We start from the raw sequence: 8316 nt of genomic DNA on the forward strand, positions 1-8316 counted from the left end.
GGTCAGGAACAATCAACAAAATCTTTAGTTCCAGTATCCCAAGTTTTAAAAGAAAAGTCATATATATATAACACAAAAACACTTTAAGAAACGTCATGACTCTATTGAAAACTCCATTTACAGTCATTCCTATGGAAGATGGCTAGTAGAGCACGTCCACGTAGAAGGAATTCCACGGTGGGACCCCCAACGAGCCGCACAGCGATGCATGGTCCCACGGGACCGGAAGGGGGCTGGCTTTACCCTTTGTCCTCTCACAGTGTTCTTTCACGGCTTTCCCAAGTCTAGTTTTGGGTCTTCACTTTCGTTGGCTGCTCTCGTTTCCTCCTAGCAGCATCTCAGGAAAGGCAAGCTGATACCTGTACAGGTAACCGCAGGGACGGAGATGATAAAGTTATTCTAACTCATGCATGGCTGGGGCGCTGACGGAGTGAAAGGAGGTGGCAAAGCCAGAGCAGCAACAGGACCCTCCACGGGAGGAGAGAAGTTATATTTCCAGTACCAGACGTTTCTGGGTACGTAACCTTTGATTAAGTGTTGCTGTGGCGAAAAGGGATGGGACGTTTCTTTCCCGGCGGGATCTCTGGACCCTCCCGCCTGGACGTGGGCGGCTTCCAGGCGCCGCGGGGACCAGGGGCGCGCACGGCACGTGTTGGTCCTCGGCGCCTCGACGAGCCTGCTCAGCGCCTCCTGCTCAGCACTGAGCCTGCTCCTCCGCTCCTGCAGCCCTTCCGGACGCAGAGCGGAAACCTCCTCCCCAAGCACACGGGCTCCTCGGGGTCGCAGCCGGCGAGAAGCCACCGCAGACGGCCCAGGACGACGCAGGTGTCGTCGCCGCCGCCAGGAGCCAGGCGGCGTCCTCCAGGTGGCGGCGTGCACGCCCCGAACGCGCGGGCCGTCTTCCAGGGCAGCCGGGCTCGGCCCTCTCTGGTTTCCAGTCCCACAGCAGGGAAGTCTCTGTTCTCCTCTGAACTCATGGACAATACTTTATTACCACGCTGGGCCCACGTCGCTTTGACGTGTTTGGCCTTCTTCTCTAGATTTTCAGGCCAGGTCATAACCCGGCAAAGAATTTTTACCTTCTGGTAGAGGTTTCCAGAAACGTCTGTATGCTCATCTTTCCGTGTCCTCGCATCGGCCGTGACGTTCTTTTTCTGTCCTAGGCGATGCTCTCCCTTTTTATCTGGACGCCCAGCACGAGGCTCGTTGAGAGAACCAGACCGGTATCCCTGTGTTCTTCCAGCAAAATCTTACACAGCTGGGAACAGCAGAAAAATCCGATTGCAGAGCCACAGAGGAGGGTGAAAAGGCGCAGCCAAGATTTCGAGACCATTTCTCGAGAGCGGTTCCCTCTCGCTGCTCCCGGCGCGCAGCAAGGCGACGAGGCAGGCCCTGGACGCCGCTGCCGCGCGCAGCCGCTGGAGGCGATCTGACGGTCCCGCTGGTCCCCGGGCGGCGGCGGCGCGGGGGAGGCTGGGCCTCGGCGCTCGGGCCGCGCGCTCCGCCCCCCGCGTCTTCTGCAGTGGATCCGCGTGTGTGCTCCTTTATGTGTGATTCTTGTTACTTTACTAGAGAAAGTACGTTATTTCCGGCACATTTGCTTCTCCGTAACAGTGATCAAAACGGTAAAGTTTATCATCTTTTGAATCGAAGTTGCTGATGGCAATTTTGGGGATTATTAAATGTAATAGAGCTCATATCATAAATGAGGATCTTAAAATGGAATAAATTTCCAAAGACGTCGCCCTGTAAAAACAGATGTCTTTTAAGAGTGAACAATTACAACGGATTTTCATAGACTTTAGAAATGCATAAATGAACTATTACCTTTCAGTTTTAAGTTGCAGGAAAAGCTATTACAGGGTTAATAAGGACATTTTTTTCCCACCTGTGCTTATTCCAAACTGATTTTTTTCTTTAATATAGGTCTGAATTAATTCTCTGAAAACCATTTCTAAGTCTTATTTAAATGTGTGAAATGAATTGAATGTGGGGGTGGTGGGGATAAAGGCGTCTAGTTAGACATATGAGCAAAAGAGTGAGGCAGCCAACAATCCCTCACAGATGTCCTTAACCAGATTTAAAAAATGGCAGTTTGATGTTCAGGTCATTGCAACTACAAAACAATAAAGCAACCAGTTTTAAGCTGGGTTTTTAACTTATGCTGCCAGTGCTGTCGCCCACAGAGAGCACAAACCTTCTTCAATTTCACCCTGGCTCTTCCTTTTAACCATTGCTTCTGCGGTGAAATCCTCCTCAACTCCCAGGCAGATGGAGACCCATAGATCTGCTCCTTTAGATGTCCAAATCACTTCTCTGACAATGCGCACAGCACTATATTTGGAATAATTTGTTCAACACCTTTCTCCACTCTCCTGACTGCTGGAAGAACCTGGTTTTCATTTCTCTTTGTAGCTCCAAAGTCTAACAATTTTCCTGGCACAAACAGGTACAAATATTTGTTGAACACTAGATGCTGACTAGAAAGACCTCTGTTACAGTCCATTATCTGGGAAAATAGGACGAAGATTATTGGAAAGTATTATTAAAGTGTGTTTTTAAGCACAAGTTATTTCTTGGCCACAGGCTCATCATCAAATTTGTATTCTGGCTAGTTTTGATTTGATTCAAATGTCTCATTTTAAGGGTTTTTTTTTTTTCCTTCTTTTCAATGTAGTCCATTTCAGTAAGTTTTGAGTATTTATTATAAAACAGCTTTTGAGAAAAAAAATCTTTGGAAAAGATAATGTTAATATCATATAAAGGGCCTTTAGATTATCTAGAAATGTGATTTTTGAAAATTGTTTTTGAGGTAAAAACTTATATTTAGACTGATGATTTGCAATGCAAAACTGGACTGATGAAGTCCACAGAATATTCATAATTGATGCATTTCATTGAAACAAAGATCTTTGCGCTTCCAGAAAATCTATCTCTTCATTTAGCCTCTGTACTGATCACACACATCATTCCAGGAAAGTATTTTAGAAGGGGAGAGGGTTTAAAAACTGTGTTTGTGTGTGTGTAGACAGTCTCTTAACACTTGATTAGCGTAAGGATCATTACCCTCATTCACATTTAAATAAAATATGTTTCAAACAAACCAAACACCCACTGTATGGCTACCCCTTTTGCACGTAAAGCACCATGCCTTCATTTTATTTGTCAAAAAGAGTAAATGCATGCTGTTATTCACATTCTACCTGGTAAGATTGAACTGGGTGTTTTTCTCCTTAAGAATTTCACGATCGTAGAGTAAACATAGGGGGTAAAAAGAAACACTTGGATTATATTAGTTCAAAGAAAAAAATGAAAATCTTTCAGGAATCGAAGCTTGAGCTTTTTCTCAGGCCCATCCTTACTCTCATGCTCTCCAGCTCTGTGACTTGAAGCCACTGGGAGGGACTTGCTGCTCCTAGTCACCCAAGCTCAATTTTTACATCCCTTGGCCTCCTTTTTCAGCTGTCGTTTAATTAGCCTTGGATCAATCAAGAGTTGTGGTTAGACTTAAGTGAGCGATAGCCTAATCACAAAGTTAAAGACCTTTCCTACAAGTAGTGTTTGCCACATAGCCCCTCTCTGGATGGCGTTTTAACTACCTAATGAGACAACGTAAAGAAGTTCATATTTTTCAGAGGTGATAAAGCTAAGAATGGCCTACTTGCCTATACAACCACGGAGTATAATGTAGGCGACTACATGAGTAAGTACACAAAGAAATTACTCAGCCAGCTGGCATTCATCTCCTGTTCTGTACCTTGTCTTGGGCTAGGTGGGAGGGATGATGCAGAAAAAGACCTTCCAGGTGGCGGACTTGGCCCAGTGGTTAAGGCGTCCGTCTACCACAGGGAAGGTCCGCGGTTCAAACCCCGGGCCTCCTTGACCCGTGTGGAGCTGGCCATGCGCAGTGCTGATGCGCGCAAGGAGTGCCCTGCCACGCAGGGGTGTCCCCCGTGTAGCGGAGCCCCATGTGCAAGGAGTGTGCCCCGTAAGGAGAGCCGCCCAGCGGGAAAGAAAGTGCAGCCTGCCCAGGAATGGCGCCACACACACGGAGAGCTGACACAAGATGATGCAACAAAACAAACAAAAAAGAAACACATATTTCCGTGCCGCTGACAACAGAAGCGGACAAAGAAAGAAAGAAGACGCAGCGAATAGACACAGAGAACAGAGAAGGGGGGGGTGGCGGGTGGAGGGAAGAGAAATAAATAAGTCTTAAAAAAAAAAAAGAAAAAGGCCTTTCAAACACCTATTAATTTCTAAGAAACTCTTTTGGGGGAAAAAAACACTACTCTGAAGGAAAAAGGTAAATCAGTATGCAGGCATTATTTAGTTTTCAGCAATTACTAAAAACAGCAGCTCTATCCTTTCCACTGAGTTTATTAGGTGAACATCTGATTCATTTAACCTAACAAAGAATCATAAATGTACAAATCTAACTCTCTTGTAACTTCAGACTATAGTCAGAAGATATTCTGACTATACAGAGAAAAAGGCTGAAAGGTAAATAAGGTGTTGTCTAAGAATACCATTTTGAAGAATTTGGCTCTCTGAGCTATTTCCTTATGAAAAGCAAAATAAACCAACACAACCACAGCAACAACAAATGAACTCTATTCCTTAAACAGAATGTTGTGCCTTAAAATTTCTTTTATTTATTTTTTCCCATATAATAAACTTTATTGCATAAAAGTTACATTGAAAGTATAGGGGATTCCCATATACTCACCACCTCCCCCTCCCACATTTTCTCCTATTAATAACATTTTAATCATTGTGGAATGTTTGTTATACTTGATAAAAAAAAGTGAAGCATTGCTACTAACCAAGGTCTGTGGTTTACATTATGGTTTATACTTTTCACTGTACAGTTTTATAGGATTTGACAAAATGCATAATGGTCAGTATCCGTCATGCACAACAATCCCAAAGCCCTAAAAATACCCTGTGTTCCACCTAGTCTTCCCTCCCCTTCCCCTCAGAGCCTCTGGCAACCGCTATATTTATATCAGTGTTACAAGTTCTTCCATTACTACAATAATAATAAGCCTGCTTTGGCCCACAGTTGCATTCCCCACTTCTGTTTGTTCATTCCTCAATCGTGATGATTTTGGGATGGCGATGCCCACTCTGCTTCAGATTAAGGGGCAGATGGAAGGAACCATTTTACTTGCAATTGTAGATACTCTTTGTTTTTTGGGATGGGCATTGTCCGTCATCATCCTTTTGTTAGTTGTCCTGGGTGAGTCTGATGAACTGGAGAGTAGGTGTTGGCTGCAACTCTGCTGAGGATCAGGGCTCAACCAGCATGTGAACAGACCAAAGATTTAAGTCTCTGGGACACATATTTAATGGGTATATTGCTAATTGCACTTTCAAATAAAAGGGGCAAAAGAATCATGTATAGGGAAATTATAAATAAGTCTAACTCTGTTACAGTGGGAAAATAGATGATCATATATATATTCCAAGGTAAGACCCACTGATGGGGTGCTGAAAATTCCTTTTAAACATAACGAGATAAAAGTTTGGCATTTGTATCAGTCAGGTCCAAACTGGGAAAGAGATGGTTTATTCAAATGAGGATATTTCACGGACACCTTCATTCACAAAGATGAAGGAGTCCATGAATCCATGATACAGGATTCATGGGTCAACACAGTAGAGTGCAGGTACTTAGCATCAGCCAAGGTGTTAGCACTGAGAAGTGGAAGGGGCAACAGCGGTTATTAGATTGAAAAAAAATTATGCAGAGCCAGGGCACCAATACACTGTGTCATTTCTGCTTCCTTCTGTAGGTGGTTCAAATATTTAAGTTGCCCTTCTTAGTTCTTTCCCAAGCAGAGGAAAAAAGAGGGCAAAGAAATAATCACTGTAACCCTGACATCGTCCAGCCCTGTGCCACTGCGTCATCTATGACTGATGTTACAGTGGGCATCTCTCTGTCCTTGCAGCTAGTGATAGAAACCCAGCTAAAACTGGCTTAGGAAAGAAGGGGACAATTTGTGTTACATAACTTACAAATCTGGGTTTACAGCTCTTTTCCAGAGCAAAAGTCATGGAATTGAGCCTCACCAACCTGACTCCTTACATGTCAGCCTGTGACCAATGAGGTGACTCTAATGACACATGCCTGGGTCATGTACCATCCTTGGGACCACTGGATGGGCTTAATTCAACCCAGGCCACTTGAACCAAGATAGAGGAACCCACAGGAAAGTTAAAGTGCCTTTGCCAGAAGAAGGGATGCCCCATTAAAATATTTGCCATAGAAATATTTGGCTCCTTTAGGGAACAACCTTTCTTTGCCCTCGTAGGCATGACTGAATTCTCCTGCACCCTCCCCCCCGATGCTGTTCCTTATCAGATTCCCTCACAGGATGTACTGTTCATGGTTTATACCCTAGCACCCAGTTTTATACACCTCCCTCCTTAGCCTTGGCAGCTTGCCCTGTTCCCAGGCTAGATAATTCCAGTGGTGACTTGCCCATTCCAGCTGCTCCTTTAGTTTCTTCTCTGGCAACCAAGGACTCCACCTCCCTAGGAACAAGGGTCTGTCTCTAGGGATGCCTGGACTGCACCTGGCATGGGGGAGCTGTAGCTGCTCCAGTGTCAGGTTAGCTCAGTGGAACCCCTGAAGGCCCTGGCTTTACTAGGAGCTGCTTGAAAGGGCAGGGAATCAAACCTGGAAAAGCAGTGGATTTAACATGCAGCTGGCAAACTTTCACCATTAATAGACAGGAAATGGGAAAGAGCCAGCAGATTAATGTATTAACCATTTCAAACGTAATCTTAATCCATCTCTGGGTGTGAACCCATTGTAAATAGGACCTTATGATGAGCTTACTTCAGTTTAGCTGTGGCCCACCTGAATCCGGATGGGTCTTATAATCCTATTAATGGAGTCCTTTTCAAGCAGAATGAAATTCAGATACATAGAGAGAAAGTCACAGGAAGAAGCCAGAATTCAATGGAACCCGGAGAAGCCAGGAGAAGCTGCCATGTGCATTCCCATGTGACAGAAAAGCCCAGGATCATGGGTCACCAGCAGCAGCTCCAGAATGCCACAGTCTTCTGGGAAGAAAGCACCACCTTGCTGATGCCTTGATTTTAGACGACTTCTGCCCTTGAAACCATGAGCCAACAACTTTCCATTGTTCAGGCAAACCCATTATATGGTATTTGTTTGAGATGCTGGGAAACTAAGATGCTTTCCTTTCTTCCTTAGCTCACTTCTGTTTTACCCTAATTCAACCTGCCCATCATGGCACCCCCAGTTAAGTCTTTTTTTTTTAAGATTGATTGATTGATTGATTGATTTCTCTCCCCTTCCCTCCCCCCACCCTGGTTGTCTGTTCTCTGTGTCTATTTGCTGCATCTTCTTTGTCCGCTTCTGTTGTTGTCAGCGGCATGGGAATCTGTGTTTCTTTTTGTGGCGTCATCTTGTTGTGTTAGCTCTCTGTGTGTGCGGCACCATTCCTGGGCAGGCTGCACTTTCTTTCGCGCTGGGCGGCTCTCCTTACGGGATGCACTCCTTGCAAGTGGGGCTCCCCTACGTGGGGACACCCCTGCGTGGCACGTCACTCCTTGCGTGCATCAGCACTGCACATGGGCCAGCTCCACACGGGTCAAGGAGGCCTGGGGTTTGAACTGTGGACCTCCCATGTGGTAGTCGGACACCCTAACCACTGGGCCAAGTCCGCTTCCCCAAAAAAGTCTTAACATATAGCTTTGCCTTAAATTTTACTCCCTAAGGAACCTGGTCTAAGGCACAAGACTCTTTCTCTTCCCATCGTTTAAATGTGGTATCCTCTGGGGGGTACATCACTAGTCCTCTTTCTCACAATACACATTCTGATGGAAAGACCCCTCTCATGATTTCAATTTCTGATGACTCCCAGATATCCATGGGTCCCCAGATCCCTATCTCCATTGCAGGCTGCCCTCCTGAGCTCCAGGTCCACAGATCCAGCTCTTACTGGACATCATTGCTTGGAGCTTCACAGGTATTCAAACTCAGCATGTCTAAAGGTTAAGTCATAGGAACTCCAACCTGCCATGCCCAATCTGCACAGGCTTCAGCACTCCATTTGTTGTGAATGATGCCACCATGCATGCAGTTGCCTAAATCAGAAATCTGAGAATCATTCCTGACCCTTCACACTTTCATATCACTCAGTCTTCACATCCTGCCTCTTCCCAGGCCTTGGCAAGTCTCGCTCCTAAATACACTCATCAAATACACTCCATTCCACTGATACCTGTACATCTGTTCTCACCACACTTACACACTACATAGAAGTATCACTTCATTGC

At 45.3% G+C, this 8316-nt stretch overlaps 1 pseudogene; it reads right to left on the bottom strand.

The window, feature by feature from the left end:
• Window positions 1-267: 267 nt before the first annotated feature.
• On the bottom strand, window positions 268-1333 carry LOC101441971 (glycoprotein-N-acetylgalactosamine 3-beta-galactosyltransferase 1 pseudogene; annotated as a pseudogene).
• Window positions 1334-8316: the final 6983 nt, after the last annotated feature.

This window comes from Dasypus novemcinctus, chromosome 14 (genome assembly GCF_030445035.2).
Source record: "Dasypus novemcinctus isolate mDasNov1 chromosome 14, mDasNov1.1.hap2, whole genome shotgun sequence".
Lineage (NCBI taxonomy): Eukaryota > Metazoa > Chordata > Mammalia > Cingulata > Dasypodidae > Dasypus > Dasypus novemcinctus.